General features: G+C 47.6%; 1 protein-coding gene across 1 annotated transcript in view; it reads left to right on the forward strand.

Annotated features, from left to right (window-relative positions):
• The first annotated feature begins 4,547 nt into the window (after positions 1–4,547).
• The window catches only part of TMEM51 (transmembrane protein 51), a 59,256-nt gene continuing 36,666 nt past the window's right edge, over positions 4,548–27,137 (forward strand). The window contains exon 1 of the mRNA XM_070384948.1: positions 4,548–4,772. The gene's annotated coding sequence lies outside the window, so the exon portion shown is untranslated. The remainder of the gene's footprint in view (positions 4,773–27,137) is intronic.

Consider the following 27,137-nt stretch of genomic DNA (forward strand, 5'->3'; position numbering starts at 1 on the left):
TAGGTTGGTCATAGCTTTTCTTCCAAGGAGCAAGTGTCTTTTAATTTCATGGCTGCAGTCACCAACTGCAGTGATTTTGGAGCCCAAGAAAATAAAGTCTGTCACTGTTTCCATTGTTTCCCCATTTACTTGCCATGAAGTGATGGGACCAGATGCCATGATCTTCGTTTTTTGAATGTTGAGTTTTAAGCCAGCTTTTTCACTCTCCTCTTTCACTTTCATCAAGAGGCTCTTCAGCTTCTCTTTGCTTTCTACCATAAGGGTGGTGTCATCTGCATATATGAGGTGATTGATATTTCTCCCGGCAATCTTGATTCCAGCTTGTGCTTCATCCAGCCCAGCATTTCGCATGATGTACTCTGCATATAAGTTAAATAAGCAAGGTGACAATATACAGCCCTGATGTACTTCTTTCCCAATCTGGAACCAGTCCCTTGTTCCATGTCCGTTTCTCACTGTTGCTTCTTGACCTGCATACAGATTTCTCAGGAGGCAGGTAAGGTGGTCTGGTATTCCCATCTCTTTAAGAATTTTCCATAGTTTGTTGTGATCCACACAGTCAAAGGCTTTAGCATAGTCAATGAAGCAGATGTTTTTCTGGAAATTTCTTGCTTTTTCTATGATCCAACAGATGTTGGCGATTTGATCTCTGAACATGAGGTTATTATCTGGCAGTTCTAGAGGTCAGAAGTCCAAAATTGGTCTCACTAGGCTAAAATTTAGGTGTCAGCAGAGCTGTGCTTCTGCTTGGAGGTCTAGGGGAGAATCCATTCCTGACCCTTCTCAGCTTCTAGAGACTTCCCACATGCCTTAGCTCATGGTCCCCTCCAGCATGAGGGGAGCATTGCATTACTCTGACTTATGCTTTCAGCCAGAGAAGGCAATGGCACCCCACTCCAGTACTCTTGCCTGGAAAATCCCATGGATGGAGGAGCCTGGTAGGCTGCAGTCCATGGGGTCGCTAAGAGTCTGACACAACTGAGCGACTTCACTTTCACTTTTCACTTTCATGCATTGGAGAAGGAAATGGCAACCCACTCCAGTATTCTTCCCTGGAAAATCCCAGGGATGGGGGAGCCTGGTGGGCTGCCATCTATGGGGTCGCACAGAGTCGGACATGACTGAAGCGACTTAGTAGTAGTAGTAGTATGCTTTCAGTATCACATCTTCTCTGACCCTCTTGCCTCCCTTATAAGAACCCTTGTGGACTTCCCTGGTGGTCCAGTGGTTAAGAATCCACCCACCAATGTAGGGGACATGGTTCAGTCCCTGACTGGGGAAGCTTCCACATGCTGCAGGTCAACTAAGCCAGTGTGCCACAACTACTAAAGCCCATGTGCCCTAGAGCCCTTGCTCTATAACAAGAGAAGCCCCCGCAAGGAGAAGCCCCCGCTCACTGCAACTAGAGAAAGCCCAAGAGCTACAGTGATGACCCAGTGCAGCCATAAATAAACAAATAACCCTTGTGATCGCGTGAGGTCCACCAGGACAATTCAGGACAGTCTCCCCATCTCAGGATCCTTAACTCAATCACATATGCGAGGTCTCTTTTGCCATGTAAGGTAACATATTCACAGTTCTGGAGATCAGGCTATAACATCTTTGGGCAGTCATTACTCTGCCTGCCACACAGGGTTCTTAGCATAGCGGTTAAGAGCAAATACATACCTTGGTTCAATTCTTGGCTCAACTACTTGCTAATGGATCCAGGTACATAACTTCTCTGAGTCTTAGCCTCACCTGAAAAAACAGGAGTAATAGAATTCTCCTTCTAAGGCTGTTGTAGCGATTGAATAACACAGTGCTTGTAGAGCACTTAAAACATAGGGCTCAGTAGATGGTGTAACTGCTGTCATCGTCCCCTCTGCCTATTATGGTAACAGTAACAGAAACTCCACCTTTTGAGATTTATTTTTCTGGCTCTTTCCCCAAAGACATTTCTCAGGCCCTTGTCAGCTGACAGGGGGATACGGTGGTGGTTCCATTGTCAGGCTCCTCAGTGGGATACAGAGAACCTGGGAAGATTCAGAGACACTCACCACCTAGAGGGAAAATGCCTGGAGGGGAGGGTGGCAAGGAGAAATATGCTTCCTTTGCCAGCTTCTGGCTTTTGCCTGTGGTTCAGCTTTGAGAGTTTCTCCAGCCTCTCCCTAGATTAACCAGGCTGAGCCTGACTAAAAGGAACACTCTGAAGATGATATTCTCAGATAAATAAGACCTGCCCAGTTGGGTGTGCAGTAGAGCAGGGCGGACCCAGAGTCTGATCCTGGCATGGAAAAGTACTGAGGCCATTTGCCTCTGGGTAGGAGCTAAAGCAGCTGTCTGAAATGATCACCCTGAGCCCAGGCCTCTCCAAAGTTAGCCTTGCAGAGTGAAATGAAAACCAGATCCCTGGTCTTATCTGAGGACTATGTGACTGTTTCCCATCACTTCTTTGGAGCCTGGAAGGTTCCCAAATTCATTGTCTAAACTCTGCAATGGATACACACAGCTTTCAAATGGGAGCCTGTTGTACAGGTCCCTTCTCCACATATGTTCTCCCCATTTGCTAAAATAATATTATTTGGAGTTTTCATTCATCCAGTAAATATTTATTAAGCACCTGCAGGGAGTCAAGCAAAGACTGTTGGGAGCACAGCAGTCCCTGTCCTCGGAAGAGGAGACTGACTTGTAAAGAATTACATCACTATGCAGAGTGTGACAATGGTGTCTTCTTCCTGAGTGACAGACTGGAGACGCAGGGGAACTTGTCTTAGGGCCCAGAGCATGATGGGGGATTTTTCCATAGTAGGGAGAGAAGAGGTTCTGGAGGGGACGAATTTGGGTCAAGCTCCCGATACTCCTCATTTGCCTAAAGTGTGACTTTGGGCAGATGACCTCATCCCCTTAAGCTTCAGCTTTCTGTTCTATAAAGTAAGCATCTGCAGGGTTGTTTTAAGGATTAAATAAGATGGTGCAAGGGAAGTGGGTGGTAACTGGGTTCTTGGTCCACAGTAAGGAAATGAAGAATACCAGTTATTGATATACTTAGGGAGACTAATTACTGTTTCCCTAAATGCCTTTCCCTCCTTAAAATCACAAGATAGCCCCAGACTGACCTCTTCGTAGACACTAAGGTCCTATCGAACTATTATCATCCATGTTAAGACCTGGAGAAGGGAACTGCAACCCACTCCAGCATTCTTGCCTGGAGAATTCCATGGACAGAGGAGCCTGGTGGGCTACAGTCCCTGGGGTTGCAAAGAGTCGGACACGACTAAAGGACTAACACACACACACATGCATGTGAAGAAGCAGCAATGGGAAAAAAATACCCACGTGTAACCACTCTGTAGGTATACACATGAGAATCATGTGTACCTATGAAGCTGGCAGTTTGAAAGTGAACCTGATTGCAATTTCCACCAGGGTATCTGTTTTCCATCCTGGACAGGGCAGATTCCCAGTAGGAGGTGCCTTCTGTCCTCAGCTAGATTCTCTGACACCTGGCCTATCAGCTTTTCTCAGGATTTGAACTTCAAAGCAAAACAGTCTAAGATTGAAGGAGGAGGAGGATGGCTACCTGCGTGTTTAGAATCGGGCTGGGTCCCAGAAGCGCAGGTCTAGGGCGCACCTCCAGGTAGGGGGCAGAGGTGCCCTCCGAGCTGTGGTTCACCCTGCCCAGAACCAGGCCTCGGGCAGCAGCTCTGAAGATCTAAGCAAAGGAGGTCCACCCGCCTGCCACCTGGTCGGCAGGACACCAACCAGAGCTTCCATGCGCAAGTTCTCAGCAAAGCTGGAGACAAGACGCCAGCTGGGAAGGCACGAGCCAGGGCGTCCCCATCCCGGGCACGGGCGCAGGCTCCTGGAATGGGCTCCACCCCGACCAAGGCTCAAGTGTGCGACCCGGAGGGCGCTCAGGGGACCCGGGGTAGGGGATGGGGGCAGGTCGAGGGCCCGAGATGACTCGCTTTTCAAAAACTCGCTTCCTCCTTTACTACCTCCGCCCATCAGTCACCTTGCAGGGACCAGCCCTGGGAGGTGCGGGAGGGGCCCAGCGCCCAGACCCTGCCTGAGGGTGAAGAGGGAAGGGCAGCCTCCCCAGGACGGGGCGGAGGAGGAGAGGAGGCGGGGAGGCCGGCGCACCGGCTCGCCAGGTGAGCGCCCCACCTGGAAAGGCGCGGCGGGCGGCCCGGAGGAGCTGAACCTCTGCACTCGCACTGGGTCTGGTAGGGACTCTCTGGTCTCCTTAACACTTAAAACCCGGACTCCCGGCCGACACGCCCTTCCCACCCGGCGCCACCCGAAAGCTGCCCCGGGGGGCAGGGGCAGGCTGCTCTCTCCCCGCCATCCCGGGTTAGCCAACTTCTTGCGATCCAACGCCCCCGGCCCGCACTCCGTCAGCAGTTCCGGGGAGTGGGTGTCTTCTCTTCGCAGCTGGGGCTCGGTGCCCTGGGGCTCCAGGTGGCCCCGAGGGCCGAGGGGGAGGGTCGACTGGTGGGCGGTGCCTCCCGGGGCCGGAGGCCACTCGGGGCGGGCACCGCCCTCCGCCTCTCTCGGTCCCTCCCTCCCGCACGCCGGCGCTCAAGGGGCCGCGCTTCCTGCGTCCCCATCCCAGTCCGAGCTGGCGGCTCGCTCTCCGCCACCGTGCTCCTTCGACCGAGCCTCCCCTGATCCCCCAGCCCCGGGATCGCGGCACCCTAAGGAGGCAGCCTAGGGGAGGGGGCCGGGGTCCTGGAGCCCCCAGCCCCCGGCCGCCCGACGGAGACCAAGCTGGAACCGCCGCCTCCCCGGTGAGTCTGCGCCTTCCGCCCCGCCGCGCCCGGCGGAGGGACTGTTCCCCACGGGGCCCCGGAGGCAGTCGACGGCTGTCCGGGTCTGTCTGTAGGATCGTCTTAGAGCTTCCCGCCCAGGGTCTGCGGCAGAGGAACTCCGTACTCTCATTCTCTGGAACACCCAGCTCCCGAGCATCGCGCTGGGGCCAGCTGGCTTCGGCTGAGAGGAGAGAGCCGGCCTCCGGGCTCCCTGTTGGGGGTGGGGGGGACAGGTGCTATCCGCCTGTCAGTTCCGAACCCGTAGCCAAAGAGGCATCTTCCCCCGGTTCTTAGGGCGGAACTTCTCACTAGGTCCCAGGAAACTACTCTGGCGCTGCCCGAACGAGGCCCTTTCCCCCATCCCTTAATCCTTTTTGGAAATGGAGACTTTTAAAGGATTTAGGTTCGTGAGTGTGTGTTTTAGGTACTAGAGGCAAAGGGTGACGAATGGGGTGTGAGCAGAGTAGGTGTAACCAGGTTTCTTCATCTACAAATGAAGACCCGAACGCCGGGTCTGATTAACAAGGATAGTCACTTTCATATAGAAAGCTTTCCTAGCCGAAGGACGAGGGTGCAGGAAACCTGCACGTCCCTGCGGTTTCCCCGGTCCCGCCCGGGACTTTCCAGGTGGGTAGCGGCCCCGGGCACCTGTGCTGCGCCCAGAGAAGCCTGTGTGGTCCCGGGTCGGGTCCCTCCTGTCTTTGCCGGTGGTCCAGAAGCGCGGAACCGAGGCGTGGCCAGAGCGCGGTGGGCGGGATCGGAGCCAGCCTGTTGGGCCGCAGGAGAGGGATTGGCGTCTGAGATTGCTGGCTTCTGGCTTTCGTTTTGAAGGGATCACTTGAGAATGGCTTTCCTAGTCGGCTCTGGGACTGTGAAAGGCCTTCGCACTTTGCAGACGTCACACGGGGATCTTGACCTAGATCGATGGGGCCAAATGCAATTGGCAGGGAGCCCCTTTCCCTCCAAATGTGTCTCTTCCCAACTTGCCAGAAGTACTGCCCAGACCGAGAGAAAACACGGAAGACAGAAGAAGGGGAGGGGGCTGACTGTGATCTGTTCCTTAGGTGTCCTGAACTGAGTGTTTCAATGGTTAGGGCCTCTTGAGCATGACAAAGGCCCAGGCCTGCCCCGAGGGTACAAGGCCAAGGGGCCTCAGAGAGCTCCCGGTCTAGTGAATAGTAAATGGCAAGTGCATTAAAGAGGTGGCAATATAGTCAGACCCCACCATTTCCCGGCTGTGTGACCCACAGTGGGCTGTCACAGCCTCTGTGAGCCTCAGTTTCTTTACCTGTATAATGGGAATGAAAACCTAGGGTGTGGGACATTCATGCCTAGCACATGGCAAGTACTGTGGCAAGGCATGCCAGGAGATGCTGCTAAGAAAAGAATGTTGGGATATTAAATAGTGAAGTGGAGTCTCCTGGAGGGACGGGATAGGAAGGGTGTCTGGGCAGATGGAACAGCACCGGCAAAGGCATGAAGGTATGAAGGTGCACGGGATATACTAGGAGGTGCTCAGGTCATGGCAGGTTTATGGGAAGATGGGGGGAAGCAAAGGGAGTGGAGGATCTGGGATGAACTGGACTGGAGAGGCAGGGCCAGGTCATCACAGGTGGGACTTTATTCAGTAGACATCTTGGAACCACAGATGTCGACTGCATGCCTGTGTGTGCCAAGCAGTGTCCTGGGTACTCAGCATACATCACTGGACAAGAAAGACAAAGAAAGATGCAAATTCCGTTCAAGTTCTTTAAGCAGAAGAGCGATTCGGTCCTGTTGATGCGTTCGGAAGATAAACCTAGTTGCGTAGGAGTTAGGTGGGAGTTTGGAGAAGGTTGATAGGAGAGAGGAAGGAGGCTGGCCTGCAGGTTGGTGGGGGGCAGAGGGAATGACCTGGAGCCCCATACAGGAGGCAGAGATTAACATGTGCTCTTAACATGTGACCACTGCTCAAGGGTGAGATTTGTGGATGTAGGGTGAGGCTCAGACTACCAGCCTGTCTCCTGCCAGAGTGAGGTGGTGGGATCTTGGCAGGGTCCAGGCTGGTCCAGTTGTGGCTTTCCAGCTCTCCATCTCTAGAAGTCATGGGGCCCAGGAGTTTCTGTGTCTGTGCAAGGAATGGCAACGCTGAAAGCAGAGCCAGCAGGCCATCTGCTGTTGGCATTTACACTGGACAGCCTGCCCCTTTGGGGGACTCCTGAGTCATGGTTCTGGTAAACGTTCTTCCCTCCTTCTGTGGGGCTGGTAGTAAAGCCCTCTGAGCCCTGGGGCTGGAGAAGATTGGAGCTCCAGGACCTTTGACTCTGGGCTTTTCATTTGAGGCACTGAGAAGACTTCTCCTTAAGTGCTGGGGAAGTTCCGGAACTTCAGATGCCTTCTGACTGGGGACGAGGTGAAGGGTCCGCTTCTGGCCGTTGGCTTTTGCTTTCACTTTTGTTGTCTGCTCTGAATCTTAGAGTTCTTTTTCTAGTTGACAGCTATAAGAGTATCCTTCTTCTGATACTAAGTCTCCTTTACTCGGAAGTGGACCATGCACGGTCTTTCACCCGCCACAGGAGGACCTGGGTGTGTCCTCTCATTTGAGGAGAGGGGAAGGAACTCACCCAGGGGCACACAGGGAGTCAGCAGTGGAACCTGTCACCCAGGAGATTGGCCACAGTCAGGTCAAAGGCTTGTTCCAGGCCCTGGGTTAGTCCAGGGAGGAGGATGTCTCAACATCTGTCTCGCTCCTCCCCAGTTTGGACAGGTGGCCCTGTTTAGCCTTGCGATGCTTTTTCCTCCCTTCTGGATTGAGCCTTTGGTGCGCCGGCCGCCCTTGCTGGGAGCTCCGGCTCCACAAATAAACGGGTCACTTGTTTGGCTTTGCCTGCTCCAGGCCAGACTGCCCTACCCTTTGGAGACAGCCCCAAGACACTGACCAGAGGCCATGCTCTGGGGGTGGGGGGTTTGCTGAGAGCCTTGGGCTGATTCTCAACTCCTCCCTCCTCTCGGCCCCAAGCCCTGCGTCAGGATGCTCGGCTGGGCCTTCGCTTTCTACTCTGAGTTGTTTACTCAGGCTGAGCAGCCGAAAGTTCCCTTATTCTCTCTTGCCCTAGATTCATCAGGCTTAGCAACCCTTAAATCTGAGTGCTGCTTCCTTTAGCTCTTAGAATATTAGAGCCAAAAGGGAACTTACAAATGGGGAAATTGAGGCCCAAGGAAAGGAAGAGACAGGCCTGAGATCAGAGCTAGGGCAAGAACTCAAGTTTCCTGATTTTGTCTTGAATGATTTTAAGGATGGTTCTTGAAGGAAAAAAAAAGAAATCAGAGCACACACCCCCTCCAAGAACCCCTCTCTCTGTATATTCCACACTGCCAGGAATTTAGGGGGAGACCACAGTCACGTGTCCAGAAGGAGTAAATGCTAAGGCCCCCCCAAAACAAGGAATACATGTATCTTGACATTTTCAGGACCTATCTCTTCAAACTGACATTCACACCAGGGACTAAGCTAGTGATTAAACTTGCTGCTCCCTGAACCATACTTTATCATGTGCCCCTGGAGAGACAGGCTCTTAAAGTTATTTTTGCCCCCAGATTACAAAGGAAGTACATGCTTATTGTAGAAAACTTGGAAGGAATATATCACGAGGTGCTGACACCCACTGTCCATACCGTGGTGTCTTATTCAGACTTTTTTTTAGCTTGCTTGCTCTGCTATTTCATACTCTAGTTTTTCAACTCATAATTCTAATGTGTACTTTCCTTGTGACAACTTTTTCACACTGGTTCTAACCTGCCAGTCTCATGTGGTCCTACTATCTGATGGCTGGAAGGTACTTAGGAGGCCAGAATTTTGAGTTGGCTCTGACAGAACACTCCAGTACCCTGAATCCTATGCACACATGCATGCTCAGTTGCTGAGTTGTGGCCAACTCTTTGCTACACTAAGGACTGTAGCCTGCCAGAGTCTTCTGTCCATGGGATTCTCTAGGCAAGAATACCGGAGTAGGTTGCTATGCCTTCCTCTAGGGGATCTTCCCAACCCAGGGATCGAACCCATGTCTCCTGCATCGCCTGCATTGCAGGCATATTCTTTACCACTGAGCCCAAATTTTGTAACCCCATACAAATTACTCACCACTGTAGGACTTCCAGGGGCCATTTCTCTGCATCACCGTGGGTGTTGGGGAAAGGGTCATGTTTACCAGATCTAAAGCAAACATTGATTGTCAGCAAGCCTCTTAAAAATGGAGGACATCAGTTATCAGGGTGGAGTAGGGTGGATGTGATCCACAGATTATAGGAGGGAGGGAGAGAGCTTTGTTTCTTCCAATCCTTTGCTGTGTTGGATTCAACCTAGCTCCCACCCTGTTGTCATCACCCCTTCCCCAGATTTTCCAGGACTAGGCACCAGGGTGGCAAGTGCGGGTCCCTAGAAAAGTCAGTATTTGGTTTGCTCGTCTCCAGGCCCTGCGTCTTGGAGAGTAGGTATTTCAGTGGCAAAGATGTGCAGAAAATGCGTTACCACCAACTCAGGTGATAAGGTCCGGCACTCCACCCTGCGGACAGGATTTCCTGGCATCTCTCACCCTCTAATAGGAGTACAGCTTTACTGCGCCTGCATACATGCTCAGTTGTTCAGTCATATCTGATTCTTTGTGACCCCACAGACTGTAGCCCACCAAGGTCCTCTGTTCATGGAATTTTCCAGGCAAGAATACTGGAATGGGTTGCCATTTCCTACTCCTCAGAATCTTACCAATCCAGGGATCGAACCCACATCTCCTGCACTGACACTTTGCCACTTAGCCACCAGGGAAGTCTAAGAGCTTTACTAATGCCAATACTAGAAGTGATCTCAATACTGCTGCTGCTAAGTCGCTTCAGTCGTGTCCGACTCTGTGCAACCCCATAGACGGCAGCCCACCAGGCTCCCCCGTCCCTGGGATTCTCCAGGCAAGAACACTGGAGTGGGTTGCCATTTCCTTCTCCAATGCATGAAAGTGAAAAGTGAAAGTGAAGTCGCCCAGTCGTGTCCGACTCTTCGCCACCCCATGGACTGTAGCCCATCAGGCTCCTCCGTCCATGGGATTTTCCAGGCAAGAGTACTGGAGTGGGGTGCCATCGCCTTCTCTGGACCTCAATACTGGAGATCATCAATACTATCTCAGAAGTTCCTTAGGCTATGCTTACAGACTATGGGCAGCGACTTATCCGTGGGTTTGAAAATCAGTGAAACGGTTTTCCACTGTCTCTTTTGAAGTGAAATAGAAGAAAGTAAACTAGTAAGCAATGCATCTCCTGCCCTGAGAAGTATTCTTCAGTGAAACTTTCATCTCAGTTATTCGTAGGCAGCTAGGAAGCGGGGTAAGAGCCTTGGGCAGCACTGCTCTGGCTCACCAGTTTTTATTCTGTGATCCTGGAAAACTTGGGATTCCTTGGACGGGTCCCAGAAGCAACTCAGGGGTTTATGGAGGGCCAGCTGGAAAGAAACCGTGCTTACAAATATTCCAGATGTCACGGTGCAAAAATCTCTTTAAAGAGATTCTGCAACTTTAAATAAAGAAAATTGCTGCTGTTCAAGCTGCCTCGATTCTTAGAAGAAGAAACTGAGGCCAGAAAACAGAGTGGCCTTTGCGGGGCAGGTGGGCTCTCAGGCTCACTTGACAAGGGTCTCCAGATGAGGTGCGAAAGTCAGTGAAGTCAGAGCTCCTGGCTGAAGACACAGGTTGGCCCTGCAGCCTGAGTCTCCTCTGAGCCACACTGGTATGTTCACTAGGAACTCATGTTTATCATAAAGCCTGTAACTGTCAGGCCAACGGTCTAGCTTAAATTGTCACAGTGCACAAAACAGGCACCTGTTCAATGCCAGCATTTAAAACACATCACAGGGTTGGTTAGATAGCATTACCAGACATGAATTTGGGTAAACTCTGGGAGATAGTGAAGACAGGGAAGCTTGGCGTGCTGCAGTCTGTGGGATTGCAGAGTCAGACACAACTTAGTGACTAAACAACAAGGGTTCATTAAGCCTTTTGGCATTTCTTTTTTTGATGTCCCCAGAGCTTCCCTAATGGGAACATCCTATAGGCAGTGGGCCCAAGGTCACCCAGCAAATCTTGGCAGAACCAGGATGAGAATTCACTGAGTGAGTGAGGTCCTTTGGCACCCCACTCCAGTACTCTTGCCTGGAAAGTCGAATGGATGGAGGAGCCTGGTAGGCTGCAGTCCATGGGGTCGCACAGAGTCCGACACGACTGAGCGACTTCACTTTCACTTTTCACTTTCATGCATTGGAGAAGGAAATGGCAACCCACTCCAGTGTTCTTGCCTAGAGAATCCCAGGGATGGGGGAGCCTGGTGGGCTGCCGCCTATGGGGTCGCACAGAGTCGGACACGACTGAAGCGACTTAGCAGCAGATTCTTTTTAAAGGCGTGGGTCAACAGTGGCCTGCCGTGGGGTCAGGGACACTGACTGTGGCAGTCCTGGGAGGCATGGCATGCTGGCATAAGTCCTTTTGGAGGAGTTCACCATTACCCCACTCCAGTATTCTTGCCTGGGAAATCCCATGAACAGAGGTACCTGGTGGGCTATTGTCCATGGGGTCACAAAAGAGGATACAACTTAGCAACTAAACAACTTATGTGATGTATTGTTCTGGATGTCTCCAGAAGGTTCTACTCTTTCTTCTATTCAAGACCTAGAACCACGTGGCTCTAATGCTTGGTGGATTTTGTGTCTTGGCCACTTTTTCTTTTTCACAGCTGGTCTGGAAGAGACAGAGTTTACTTACCTTACTCTTGGTCCACGTTTTCCCCCCGCACAGCCGGGCTTGTGTTGGTTAGGGTGTGGGCATGGTTTCTTGAAACTTGGGAATGGGGGGAATATGATAAAAAAACAAAACACACCTCAACTCCAAATATTCAGCTTCATTAGCTGCAGTGTGCTGGGTAGAGATATGTGTGGGAGTTGTCCTTGGGTGATTGTTTTCAAACACTGACAGATGCAAATTATACTGTGGAGGGTGGGGAGGAAGTTGTCTTTGGCTGCCACAGCCTGTCATGTAAATAAATGTACTGTTAGTACTGTGTCTTCTCAAAGCTATGGTTTTTCCAGTAGTCATGTATGGATGTGAGAGTTGGACTATAAAGAAAGCCTGAGCACCGAAGAATTGATGCTTTAGAACTGTGGTGTTGGAGAAGACTCTTGAGAGTGCCTGGGACTGCAAGGAGATCCAACCAGTCCATCCGACAGGAAATCAGTCCTGAATATTCATTGGAAGGACTGATGCTGAAACTGAAACCCCAATACTTTGGCTACCTGACGTGAAGAACTGACTCATTTGAAAAGACCCTGATGCAGGGAAAGGTTAAAAGTGGGAGGAGAAGGAGACGACAGAGGATGAGATGGTTGGATGGCATCATCAACTCAATGGACGTGAGTTTGAGTAAATTCCAGGAGTTGGTGATGGACAGGGAGGCCTGGTGTGCTGCAGTCCATGGGGTCGCAAAGAGTCGGACACGACTGAGCGACTGAACTGAACTGAGTGCTGTGTCTTGATCACAGAGCTGGTGGAAAACCAAAGAGGCCAGCTCTGCCCCCATAGGTAGGCCAGTCTTCCAGGAGTCACCATGACAATACAGCTATCCAGTGGCGAGGAAACCCAAGAGCTTAAAGGAGGCAGTTTAACCCACTGGGAGAGTCAAGGAACGATTTTCAGAAAAGACCGAGTCTAAGCCGAAGCCTAGAGGGGGAACAGAAGGTCAGTGACTGTGCCTGGTGGAGGCACAGCCTGTGCAAAGGCTCGTGGCATAAAACAGTTATGGCATAATTCACATGGGCTGGCACTAAATTCACATCTAGTGAATGGGGAGGGGTGGGGAAAACCATTTACTTGATTTCTTTCATTCAACCAGTATTCACTGAGTTTTCTCTACCAGCCACGTGTTCAGGGTTTTGGGGTGAAGTGTTCCATAAGTGAGACTCACTCCCTGCTCTCCTGGAGCTTACACTTTATTGAGGGGGTAGGGGAGAGGGGTCAGTAAGTTAGGAAACAGACAAATGAAATAAACCAATAATCACACCAGGCAGGGAACTAAAATCTTTGCCACTTTGCTACTGTCTGGTCTTCCCTGTTGGCTCAGATGGTAAAGAATCCATCTGCAATGCAGGAGACCTGGTTTCGATCCCTGGGTTGGGAAAATCCTCTGGAGGAGGAAATGGCTACCCACTCCAGTATTTTTGCCTGGAGAATTCCATGGACAGAGGAGCCTGGTGGGCTACTGTCCATAGGGTCATAGAGAGTGAGAAGAGACTGAGCGACTAACACTTTCACTTTCACTTTACTGTCTGCAAGATCAAGTCTGGGCTAGGCCCCTTTACTGTCCAAGCTCTGAAGATTCCACAGCCCCGGTGCTTTGGTCAGAAGGAACCAGGAACCACTGCCTAACTCACTTTTCTCCTCCACAGCCGCCCATAGCCCAGACTTCAGTGGCTTTTTTGCCTGGACTGCTCTCTGTCCCAGTCAAAGCTAAAAGAAAATCTAGCAGGTGGGGGGCATTGTACATAACCCAAGTGCACATTTCAAGACTAAGAAATTCACGTTGCTACTGACTAAATGACAGACTTTATTTGGATCTCACCAGTGTCCCCACTGTCATATTTCTGCATCGGGATCTTATCCATGATACCACCTTGTACTCAGTTCTCACATCCCCTTCATCTGTACTGATCTGTGACCATTTCTCAGTCTTTCCTTAAATTTCATGACCTTAAAAGCTTTGAGGAGTGCTGATCAGTGCTTTGTAGGATGTCTCTCACTTTGGATTTGTCTGATATTTTTTTGTGATTAGACTGGGGTTTGAGGTTTGCAGAAAGATTCCTGCAGAGGTGAAGTGTTCTCATGACATCATGTCAGGATTTCCATGGTATCAGCATGACTTATGGGAAATGTTAACCATGATCATTTGGTCAAAGTGATGCATACAAGATTTCTCCACTATAAAGTTACTCAGGCCCCTTTTAGGAAAAGGCTTTTAAAGCATTGTAGTGAAAGTTCAAATTATAAAAGGAATTCTAGAAAGTGATTGATAGATTTGGCTCCTAAAATTAAAAAACTTTGATACAGTAAATATTAAACTACAGCAATATTTGCAACTCAACCAGACAAGAGGCTGTTTTCTGGACACAGACAGGATCTTTTCTACTCAGAAAGAAGAGACTCAGGGCTTCCCCGGTGGCTCAGTGATAAAGCATCCACCTGAAATGCAGGAGATGCAGGTTCGATCCCTGGGTCAGAAAGATCCCCAGGAGTAGCAAATGGCAACCCACTCTAGTAGTCTTGCCTGGAAAATTCCATGGACATAGGAGCCTGATGGGCCACCAGCCAATAGGCCTCAAAGAGTTGGACACGACTGAGTGGCTGAGCACATCCAACATAAGGAAAGGCTAAATGCCCTAGTCAAGAAATGGAATAAAGAAGAATTGCCATTGCCCATAAGCACATAGGAGGAAAAACAAAAAAACACATTCAACCTCATCATATTAAGAAAAGGCTGGGACTTCCCTGGTGGCCCAGTGATTAAGAATCTACCTTCCAATACAGGGTATGCAGGTTCCATCCCTGGTTGGGGAACTAAAATCTCATATGCCACAGGGCAACTAAGCCTGTGCGCCACAACTAGAGACGCCCACTCACTGCAGCGAAAACCCAGCACAGCCAAAATTTTTTTTGAAAAAGAAAGAAAATTGCTAACTAATACAATGCCATCTTTCACATGTGAAATTTTTACATGTTTTTAAAATTAAAAAATTTTAAACTAAAAAGGGAACGCTAATATGGGGAGGCGGTGCTTTCAGGAGCTGATGAGGGAATATAAATTGGAGGACATTCTGAAAACACATATCAAAGCTTGAAGATACATAGCAGTTTCAATACCAGGAATTTATCTAGAGGAAACATGATTGTATAAGAAGTTAGTTTCAACAGTTATTTTTTTTTAAATAATAACAATAAAATTAGAAACCAACTGTATGTCTGGCAGTAGAGAATTGGTTAAATAAATTAGGGGTCTGCCATGTCCTGGAATAGTCCTCAGCCACAAAAAATTACAGTTTAGATGAATGCTGAGGATGTGCAAAAATTGTTCATTATATATCAAAAAAATTTTCAAGGTCACAAAAGCATATTGCATTAAGATCTCATTTTTGTAAAAGAAATAAGTCTATTTGCAAATAACTCAAAGTCCAGCACCATCATAGATAGTATCAGTAATTAACAGAATAACATCCATTACTCAATGGATGATTTTAATTTTCTTTGTGCTAATCTAGATTTATTCATTTTTGTTTAATAAACAAGCAGTGTTTTATGACAAGAGAAAATATTTTACTTTTACAGGTCTTATAGGGTTTTTGCAGATCCCCTGAGGGTCACTCCTAGGTAAAGTACTTTGTGAGCCATAGAAAGTGAAAGTGAAAGTCGCTCAGTCATATCTGACTCTTTGTGACCCAATGGACTATACAGTCCGTGGAATTCTCCAGGCCAGAATACTGGAGTGGGTAGCCTTTCCCTTCTCCAGGGGATCTTCCCAACCCAGGGATCCAACCTAGGTCTCCCACATTGTAGGCAGGTTCTTTACCAGCTGAGCCACAAGGAGGATTTGCAAATATTAGCCATTATTCCAGGTGATTCTTTTCCTGTTTTTAACTTTGAATGTCTGGATCTCCTTTCCTAGGCTTCAGTTCAGTTCGGTTCAGCCACTCAGTTGTGTCCAACTCTTTGTGACCCCATGGACTGCAGCATGCCAGGCTTCCCTGTCCGTCACTAACTCCCAGAGCTTGCTCAAACTCACGTCCATCAAGTTGGTAATGCCATCCAACCATCTCCTCCTGCCTTCAATCTTTCCCAGCATCAGGGTCTTTTTCAACGAGTCAGTTCTCCACATCAGGTGGCCAAAGTATTGAAGTTTCAGCTTCAGCATTAATCCTTCCAGTGAATATTCAGGACTGATTTCCTTTAGGATTTACTGGTTTGATTTCCTTGCGATCCAAGGGACTCTCAAGAGTCTTCTCCAACACCACAGTTCAAAGCATCAATTCTTTGGCACTCAGCTTTCTTTATAATCCAGTTCTCACATCCATACATGACTAAAGTCTCTCACTGTTTCCATTCTTTCCCCATCTACTTGCCATGAAGTGATAGGACCAGATGCCATGATCTTAGTTTTTTAATGTTGAGTTTTAAGCCAGCTTTTTCACTCTCCTCTTTCACTTTTATCAATAGCCTCTTTAGTTCTTCTTCGCTTTCTGCCATAAGTGTGGTATCATCTGCATATCTGAGGTTATTAATATTTCTCCCGGAATCTTGATTCCAGCTTGTGCTTCATCCAGCCTGGCATTTTGCATGATGTACTCTGCATATAAGTTAAATAAGCAGGGTGACAATATACAGCCTTGACGTACTCCTTTCCCAATTTGGAACCAGTCTGTTGTTCCATGTCCAGTTCTAATTGTTGCTTCTTGACCTGCATACAGATTTCTCAAGAGGCAGGTAAGGTGGTCTGGTATTCCCATCTCTTTCAGAATTTTCCACGGTTTGTTGTGATCCACACAGTCAAAGGCTTTGGTGTAGTCAATAAAGCAGAAATAGATGTTTTTCTGGAACTTTCTCGCTTTTTCGATGATCCAGCAGATGTTGGCAATTTGATCTCTGGTTCCTCTGCCTTTTCTAAAACCAGCTTGAACATCTGGAAGTTCATAGTTCACATACTGTTTAAGCCTGGGTTGGAGAATTTTGAGCATTACTTTGCTAGTGTGTGAGATGAGTGCAATTGTGCGGGAGGCTTAGGAAGCTGAGATAGGAGTTAGGCGGGAACCACAGCAGCTCACTCATCTGTCAGTATGAAGGCTGTCTATTCGAGGCTGAATGTCTGTGTTCCCCCAAAATTCACATGTTGAAGCCTTAACCCCCAATGTGATGGTATTAGAAAACAGGGCTTATGGGAGATGATTAGGTTTTGATTAGGCCATGAGTGAGACTGTCTTCCTGGGATTAGTGCCCTTACATGAAGAGAAAGAGAGAGATCTCCTGGAAAGGCCATATGAGGACACAGTGAGAAGGCTGCCATCCACAAGCCAGGAAGTGGGGCCTCAGCAGACATCAAATCTGCTGACACCTAATGAAATATTAATAGTACCCTCCTCTGCAACGTGGAACATCAATGACCTGGTTGAATACCCAGTAGAAACAATTTGCCATTTCTCCTTGACTGATATTTTGCATTTTCCCCCAACTGATATGGATTCAGCTCTGCCAGGAAGTAAGTTGACTTTTCCCTGCTGACCACTTCCCCCTTCCCTGTGTCACAAAAGAGGAAGTAATGATGGCTTATGTATATAGTTCCTAACTTAAATAACTTTTTACTAACTTTTTAATTAGCAATTAATTAGAAAATATTTTTATACATGATAAAAAAAATTGAACAGTATAGAACCATAGCCAATGAAAAAATGTAAATCTCCCTCTCATCCCAGACCCCTGATCCCTTTTCCCAAAAAGAACCATGGTTCATAATTTCTTGTATATGGTTCCAGAAATTTTCTATGCATATAATGATGCTTATAAAGGCAGTTTTTGGATATTCTCCTGGAAATCAAACAATAAAACATTATAGTTGTCTGGATCATTTTGAAATTGTTGGATAATGTTAGACTTTTAATAACTCATATCATGATCCTCAGAAGAGGGTTAAGGACCCACTAACCACCTGAGATTTCCTGTCAGATCTTCCATCTCTGCATTTTTTGTGGAAGGTCAGTAGCTTCCATAAGATTTTTTAAAGGGGTCTATGTACCAAAATAGGGGAGTGGGGAGAAGCATGGCCAGTGGTACAAGAGAAACAACCTTTTACAGATAAACAGAAGATAATGGGGGATACAAGTTCTGAATTTATGGATCATTGGTGATTAACTTTGTGACTGGAAGCTGATGGAGCCATAGGTTGAACAGGGAAGTGTGCCTGGCTGAGCCACCGGGGATGAAATTAGTGGAGTTCTTCAGCCCTGGGTGTTACTGCTAACTCATCGCATGTGGGGAAGTTAATGTCTGAGGCTTTAGAACACTTGTATGCTCTTGCCCAGTTACTCAGAACTGGAATAAAGTTGTCCACTGGGAAATTCTCACGGACAGGAGCAAGACAACTTGCTTCCTAACAGAGTTTCAGGCTGAAAAATAATTCAAAATGAGTTTAGGGCAATTCCTGGGAGGCAGAGCCATATCCAGCAGGTCATGAAAGTCCCAAATGTTTGGGGAAATATCCTTCATGGGGTCAATATCCTTGATGGAGTTGTGGGGTGGGGGATGGTAGGGAGGGTAACCAAGTTTTACATCACCCCCATTTTGGGTTGGCAGGCTGACTGGCCAGAAGGTCTGACCTTACAAGGTATTTCTAATATTAGTTTAAATGTTTGTAGCAATTGCGCCAGACACTCTTGTAAGCATTTTGCATGTACTAACCCCTAACTCCTTGATCCTCGTAATAGTTCTACAACATGGGGAAACTGAGGTCGGAGTATGCCAGCTACTGTGCAAACAACCCCACATCTCACCAGCTTAAGAGACTTAGTAGGTCAGGACCTAATGTGTGGGGTGGGCGACTTAAGATCCACCAAGTCATTCAGGGCTCCCCAGGACTCCCCATCATGCTGGGTTGCCGCCATAACAGTCTCAGCTGAAATGTCCCTGTTTCTGAGAGATCTTCCTACATCACCTTGCCTGAAGCACCATGTTCCCCCTTTACTGAGTGACTGAACTGAACTCAACTGAACAAAAAAAGACAGAAAGTAGGGGTGAAAATGACTTCCTCAAGACATGTGTGAGTGGCCAGTTGCATTTGGCTGAGACCAGTGCCTGCCATCAATGGCTCAGAGGAGAGCTGCTTCCTGCTGGCTGTAGGGGAGGGGAATCAGCTGGATGTGGGAAAGAGGCATGGCCTTCCTGGTTAGCTGGAGGGAGGGGAGGAAGCCAAGGCCCAGAGTCTCAGTGTGCAGAGGCTGGGAGACAGACCCACGTGACCTGAAGGCCGACATCAGGACTGTCTCCCTTGGATGTGTCCCTGACGTGGCACCGATCTTGCTCCTGCTAGAGAGCAGGTTTTTAATCCATGCTGGTACCACTGGTGCCTGGTACAGAGCCCTGCACCCAAGGCTCGTTCATTCAGGAACACCAGGAGTAAGGTTGAGAAAGCATGGGGCAGTCCACACCCTCCCAGGAGTTTGGACTTTGTCCTGTAGGCTGTGAGGGACTCCTTTGATGTTTTGACCTACACAGTGGCTGGAGGGCTGTGTGGCTGCACTTTTAGGCTGAGAAAGCCTTAGAGAAGCAGGGTTTTAGTAATCAACCAGCCCTGAGAAATAGGAGGGGGAGGTGGGTGGGGCAGGAAGAATCACTGCAAAGAGAGGCTTTGAGAAGAAAAAAGAAACAAGTTTGGGGACCAACGGAATGTGGAAGTGGGCAGCGGCTACAAATACACTTGTCTGAAAGGATATAACAGCGGGCCTTGAGAGTGTCAGGCCAGAGATAAGGCGGCAGGGAGTGGTGGGGATTGTGGCAAAGCACAAGGCAGGCCTCTTGCATAGGAGACAGTTGCAACTCAGCACCAGCTGCCTGTTACATGTGCGAATCAGGCCCAGGGTTGCCAGGTTTTCAAGTTTTATGAGATCACCATGTTCTCAATATTGACAGCTACTCTATAATGTATAAAATAAATAAAACTTCACGGGCCAAATAAGACATATCGGTGGGGCAGGTATAGCCCCTTCCAACCCCCCAGGTAGCCAGTTTGAGACCTGGGTATGTGTGTGGGTTGGGAATGGGGTGAGGAGGGGAGAGAAGGCTCAAGGACACTGAAAATTTCCAGCCCAAGTCACTGGGAGAATGGTGGCCTTTCACACTATAATTAGGAAGTCTGGAGGTGAAGTCTGTGGGGAAGGACTGAAACAGGAGGGAAGCAGTCAGGGTACAACCTTTGAAAGAATGACATAGGCCGAGGATGCAGCATAAACTGATTAGAATTGAATGGGTCCATGATGGCAGACAAGTCAACTCCTCAGGATACGCTCACTGTAACACATCAGCAAGCTAAATGACATACCCAGAGGCACCATGACAGTTCTAAGACCAACCATCAAAGACCAAAAAGTGAACAGTGGCCCAATTCCTGGAAATCTCTGCCCCCTTCCCCAAAACAGTTGGAATAATCCTCCCGTTCATTAGCTTATGAAATTACCCAACCCATAGAAGCTAACTTCACCACATTTTGAGGCTGCATTCACTCTCTGGGACAGCCCTCACTCTTGTCTGTGAAGTGTGTTTCTCTCCATGAAAAGGCGAAAAGATATGACACTGGAAGATGAGCCCCCCAGGTTGGTAGGTGTCCAATGTGCTACTGGGGAAGAGCTGAGAAATTCCAGAAGGAATGAAGAGGCTGAGCCAAAGCAGAAACGATGCCCAGTTGAGGATGTGTCTGGTGGTAAAAGTAAAGTCCAATGCTGTAAAGAATGGAATCAAGGAGAAGGCAATGGCACCCAGTAGTCTTGCCTGGAAAATCCCATGGACGGAAGAGCCTGGTAGGCTGCAGTCCATGGGGTTGCAAAAAAAAAAGAATTGAATCAAGGTAAATTGGATGTGGTCAAACAGGAGATGGCTAAGTGAACATTGACGTTTTAAGAATCAGTGAACTGAAATGGACAGGAATGGGCAAATGTAATCCAGATGACCATTATATCTACTATTGTGAGCAAGAATCTCTTAGAAGGAATGGAGTAAACTTCATAGTCAACAAAAGAGTAAAAAATGCAATACTTGGGTGCAGTCTCAATTTGTTTCCAAGGCAAACCATTCAACATCATAGTAATCCAAGTCTGTGCCACAAGAAGCTGAAATTGAACAGTTCTATGAAGACCTACACGGAGAAGGCAATGGCACCCCACTCCAGTACTCTCGCCTGGAAAATCCCATGGATGGAGGAGTCTGGTTGGCTGCAGTCCATGGGGTCGCTAAGAGTTGGACATGACTGAGCAACTTCACGTTCACTTTTCACTTTCATGCACTGAAGAAGGAAATGGCAACCCACTCCAGTATTCTTGCCTGGAGAATCCCAGGGACAGAGGAGCCTAGTGGACTGCCATCTATGGGGTCGCACAGAGTCGGACACGACTGAAGTGACTTAGCAGTAGCATGAAGACCTACAAGACTTCTAGAACTAACACCAAATAAAGATGTCCTTTTCATCACAGGGGACTAGAATGCAAAAGTAGGAAGTCAAGAGATACCTGGAGTAACAGGCAAATTTGACCTTGGAGACCAAAATGAAGCAAAGCGAAGGCTAACAAGAGTTCAGCCAAAGAATGCACTGGTCATAGCAAACACCCTCTTCCAACAACACGAGAGACAAGTCTACATGTGGACATCACTAGATGGTCAATATCAAAATCAGATTGAGTCTATTCTCTGCAACCAAAGATGGAGAAGCACTATGTAGTCAGGAAAAGCAAGACCAGGAGCTGACTGTGGCTCAGATCATGAAAACCTTATTGCAAAATTCAGACTTTAAGTATAGAAAATGGGCTTCCCTGGTAGCTCAGCTGGTTAAGAATCCATGTGCAGTGCAGGCCTAGTTCAGTTCCTGGGTCAGGAAGATCCCCTGGAGAAGGGATAGGCCACCCACTCCAGTATTCTTGGGCTTCCCTGGTGGCTCAGATGGTAAAGAATTCACCTGCAGTGTGGGAAACCTGGGTTCAGTCCCGGGGTCAGGAAGATCCCTGGAAGGGGGCATGGCAACCCACTCCAGTATTCTTGCCTAGAGAATCCCCATAGACAGAGGAGCCTGGCAGACTATAGTCCATGGGGTCGCAAAGAGTCGGACACGACTGAGTGACTAAGCACAGCCCAGGGAAAACCACTTGGCTGTTCAGGTATGACCTAAATCAAATCTCTTAAGATTATACAGTCGAAGCAACAGATAGATTCAAGGGATTAGATCTGATGGAGTGCTTGAAGAACTATGAGAGGTTCATAACATTACACAGGAGATGGTGACCAAAACCATCCCCAAGAAAAAGAAATGCGAAAAGGCAACACTGCTGTCTGAGGAGGCCTTACAAATAGCTGAGAAAGAAGAGAAGTGAAAAGCAAAGGAAAAAGGGAAGGTTATACCCAACCAAATGCGGAGTTCCAGAGAATAGCAGGGAGAAATAAGAAAGCCTTCTTAAGTGAACAATGCAGAGAAATCGAGGAAAACAACAGAATGGGAAAGACTAGACATCTCTTCAAGAAAATTAGAGATACTGAGGGAACATTTCATGCAAAGATGGCACAATAAAGGGCAGAAACAATAAGAACCTCACAGAAGCAGAAGAGATTAAGAAGACGTGGCAAGAATACACAGAAGAACTGTACAAAAAAATCTTCATGACCCAGATAACCATGATATTGTGGTCACTCACCTAGACTAAGACATTCTGGAGTGTGAAGTCAAGTAGGCCTTAGGGCGCATTACTGTGAACAAAGCTGGTGGAGGTGATGGAATTTTCAGCTGAGCTATTTCAAATCCTAGAGATGGTGCTGTTAAAGTGCTGCACTTAGCATGCCAGCAAATTTGGAAAACTCAGCAGTAGCCACTGCTGAAGGACTGGAAAAGGCCAGTCTTATACCAATCCCAAACAAAGAATGTTCAAACTACTGTGCAATTGCACTCTTTTCACATGCTAGCAAAGTAATGCTCAAAATCCTCCAAGCTAGGCTTCAACAGTATGTGAATTAAGAACTTCCAGATGTTCAAGCTGGATTTAGAAAAGGCATAAGAACCAGAGATCAAACTGCCAACATCTGTTAGATCATAGGAAAAGCAAAAGAATTCCAGAAAAAACTTCTGCTTCTTTGACTACGCTAAAGCCTTTGTGTGGGTCACAACAAACTGTGGAAAATTCTTAAAGAGGTGGGAATAACGGACCATCTGACCTGCCTCCTGAGAAATTGTATGCAGGTCAAGAAGCAACTGTTAGAACTGGACATGGAAAAATGGACTGGTTCAAAAACTGAGAAAGGAATAAGTCAAGGTTATGTATTGTCACCCTGCTTATTTAACTTATATGCAGAGTACATCATAAGAAATGCTGGGTGAATCACAACCTGGAATCAAGATTGCCAGGAGAAATATCAATAATGTCAGATATGCAGATGATACCACTCTAATGGCAGAAAGCGAAGAGGAACTAAAGAGCCTGTTGATGAAGGTGAAAGAGGAGAGTGAAAAAGCTGGTTTAAAACTCAACATTCAGAAAGCTAAGATCATGGCATCTGGTCCCATCACTTCATGGCAAATAGATGGGAAAACAATGGAAACAATGACAGACTTTATTTTCTTGAGCTCCAAAATTACTGCTGATGGTGACTGCTGCCATGAAATTAGAAGACATTTGCTCCTTGGAAGAAAAGCTGTGATAAATCTAGACAGCATATTAAAAAGCAGAGACATCACTTTGCCTACAAAGGTCCGTATAGTCAAAGCTATGGTTTTTTCCAGTAGTCATGTATAGATACGAAATTTGGACCATAAAGAAGGCTGAGTGCCTCAGAATTGATACTTTGGAACTGTGCTGCTGGAGAAGACTCTTGAGAGTCCTTTGTACTGCAGGGAGATCAAATTGGTCAATCCTAAAGAAATCAACCCTAGATATTCATTGGAAGGACTGATGCTGAAGCTCCAATACTTTGGCTATCTAATGCAAAGGACCAACTTATTGGAAAAGACCCTGATGCTGGAAAAGATTGAAGGCAGGAGGTGAAGGGAATGACAGAGGATGAGATGATTGGATGACATCATAGACTCAATAGACACGAGTTTGAGCAAACTCCAGGAGATGGTGAAGGACCGGGAATCCTGGCATGTTACAGTCATGGTGTCACCAAGAGTGGAACACGACTTAGTGACTGAACAACAACAATAACACATCAGCAACTAAATCACACACCCAGAGGCACCATTACAGTTCTAAGACCATCAAAGACCAAAAAGTGGGTGGTAGCCCAATTCCTGGAAATCTTCACTCCTTCCCCCAAACAGTTGGAATAATCCTTCCACTCATTAGCCTGTGAAATTACCCAGCACATAAAAGCTGACCACACCACATTTCAAGGCTGCACTCACTCTCTGGGACGGCCTACACTCTTGTCTGTGAAGTGTGTTTCTCTCCAAATAAATCCACTTCTTGTCTATCATTTTGTCTCTCACTGAATACTTTCCGCAAGGAGACATCAAGAATTGAGCTTCATTGGATCCTGAAACCAGGTCTGTGATCTTAGTTGAAAGATCATGGGTTTTGGCTGGATTCAAGTCCGGGCCACATGGGTTCAAATACCAGTCTGAGGCCAACGTTTTCAAGATGATGGTGAAGTGCTGTGGACGTCAAATGACACAGGAGGACTCAGGTTGGCAAAAGGAGTTTTTCTGTGGAAATAGCTGGATTGCCCAGGTTGTTGGTTAGAGACTGGAGGGAGGGCCTGTGAGTGTGGTTATTTGGTGATGGATATGACAGTGGTCTCTCTGGGACCTTCTATAAGGGGATCATTCTATTTTGGATTTGGAAGAAGGTTTGTTTATGATTTGCACCCTGTTAGGAGTCAAAGGCGGAGAAGGCGATGGCACCCCACTTCAGTACTCTTGCCCGGAAAATCCCATGGACTGAGGAGCCTGGAAGGCTGCAGTCCATGGGGTCACTGAGGGTCGGACACAACTGAGCGACTTCACTTTCACTTTTCATTTTCATGCATTGGAGAAGGAAATGGCAACCCACTCCAGCGTTCTTGCCTGGAGAATCCCAGGGACGGGGGAGCCTGGTGGGCTGCCGTCTATGGGGTCGCACAGAGTCAGACATGACTGAAGTGACTTAGCAGCAGCAGCAGGAGTCAAAGGAGGCTTCCTGGGTGGCTCAGTGGTAAAGAATCCGCTTCCCAATACAGAAAATGTGAGTTTGATCCCTGGGTGGGGAAGATCCCCTGGAGAAGGAAATGGCAACTCAATCCAGTATTCTTGCCAGGGAAATCCCACGGGCAGAGGAGCCTAGCGGGCTACAGTCCATGGGGTTGCAAAAAGAGTTGGACACGACTTAGCGACTAAACAACAACGAGGTAAACCTAAGAATGCTTGCTGTGTTACAGCCTTTGAGACACAGGTTCAAATCCTGGCTCAGCCCCTGGCTGTCCAGTACCTTGGGTGGAGTCTCTCCAGGGGCCCTCCTTTCGGGGATCTCCGTCCCATGGGGATGATAGTACTGGCCTTGATGGGTTGGGAGGAGGTGTCCCCAGCTCCCTCCCCAGGTCCCACATAGAGTACTAAAATAGTTGTTTTCTGGCAACCCTCATTCCCCGGGACCCCAGCATCCTCTCCTGGAATAAGGGGCTCGTATGGGGTGCACACAGGGTCCTTCCTGGTTCCCTTCATCCCGTCTGGGCCTCATGAATTCCCTCCTCCCACACTGGGGCTGCCACCTAGAGCCATGGCACACCCTCAACATCCGGAAGAAACTCCCTTCACTGCTGGGGACTCAGCCCCCCGGGAGGGGTCCTGAGGAGCAGTGAGTGGCCTCCTCCTGGTTCAGGGCAGCCGGAGAACATCCTGAGGCTGTGGACACCGATTCTGGGTAGTTTTGTGTGACAAGGGCCCTGTCTTCATGCAGCTTCTAGCCTCTGGCAGGATGGAAGGTGCCACAGGCTACTGAGGACTATCACCAGACGACAGCGTTTGTGGTAACATTTATTGAGTACTTACTGAGTTGGCCAAAAGGTTCATTTGCTTTTTTTCTGGAACATGGCTCTAGCAGCGTTTAGTTGTCTTTGACTTCATTCGAAACGATTGTTAGATTGCATTGTGACCACTTTCATGTCAGCGTGCATTAAAAAAAACTTATCAAAACTGGTGACTGTTTGCTTAGTTGTTTTAATATTGAAAATGGGCAGGGGTAGCAACATTTTTGGCATACTTTGCTTTATTATTTCAGAAAAGGTCAAAACAAAACTGAAAAGCAAAGAAAGTTTTTGTGCAATGTATGGAGAAGTTGCTGTGACGGATTGAACACGTCAAAAGTGGTTTGTGAAGTTTCATGTTGGCGATTTCTCACTAGATGATGTTCCATGGTTGGATAGACCAGATGAAGTTGATGGCAATCAAATTGAGACATTAACTGAGAACAATCAATGTTACACCACATAGGAAATAGCCGAAATACTCAAAATGTCCAAAGCAAGCCTTGAAAATCATTTGCACCAAGCTTAGTTATATTAATCAATTTGATGTTTGAGTTCCACGTAAGTTAAGTGAAAAAACCCTTTTTGACCATATTTCCACATGCAGTTCTCTACTTATTAATAATGTACCAAAGATGTTCCATTTTCAGACAAATTTTGACAGGCAATGAAAAGTGGATACTGTACAATAATGTGGAAAGGAAGAGATCGAGGGGTAAGTGATATGAACCCCCATCCACACCAAAGGTCGGTCTTCTTCCAGAGGAGGTGATCTTGTATATAGGTGGGACTGGGAGTCCTCTATTATGAGCTCCTTCCAGGAAACCAAATGTTTAATTCAAACAAGTACTGCTTCCAATTAGACCAACTGAAAGCAGAACTTAATGAAAAGCATCTGGAATTAGTCAACAGAAAACATATAATCCTCCACCAGGATAACGCAAAACCACATGTTTCTTTGATAACCAGGCGAACACTTACAGCTTGACTGGGAAGTTCTGATTCATCACACTGAAATTCACCGGACATTGCACTTTCGGATTTCCATTTATTGTGGTCTTTACAAAATTCTCTTACTGGAAAAAAATTTTAATTCCTTGGAAGACTGTAAAAGGCACCTGGAACAGTTCTTTGTTCAAAAAGAAAGCTTTGGAAAGATGGAATTGTGAAGTTGTCTGGAAAATGGCAGAAGGTAGTGGATACTTTTGAACTTCTCCAACTTTTGTTGGAGAAGACTCTCAAAGGAGATCAAACCAGTCAGTCCTAAAGGAAATCAGTCCTGAATATTCATTGAAAGGACTGATGCTGAAGCTGAGGCTCCGATACTTTGGCCACCAGATATGAGGAACTGACTCATTGGAAAAGACCCTGATGCCGGGAAGGATTGAAGGCAGGAGGAGAAGGGGACAACAGAGGATGAGATGGTTGGATGGCATCACCCCCTTGATGGACATGAGCTTGAGGAAGCTCTGGGAGTTGTTCCTGTTGTGGGCAGGGAAGCCTGGTGTGCTGCAGTCCATGGGTTCACAAAGAATTGGACACGACTGAGCAACTGAAC

Source organism: Bos mutus, chromosome 16 (assembly GCF_027580195.1).
Source record: "Bos mutus isolate GX-2022 chromosome 16, NWIPB_WYAK_1.1, whole genome shotgun sequence".
Lineage (NCBI taxonomy): Eukaryota > Metazoa > Chordata > Mammalia > Artiodactyla > Bovidae > Bos > Bos mutus.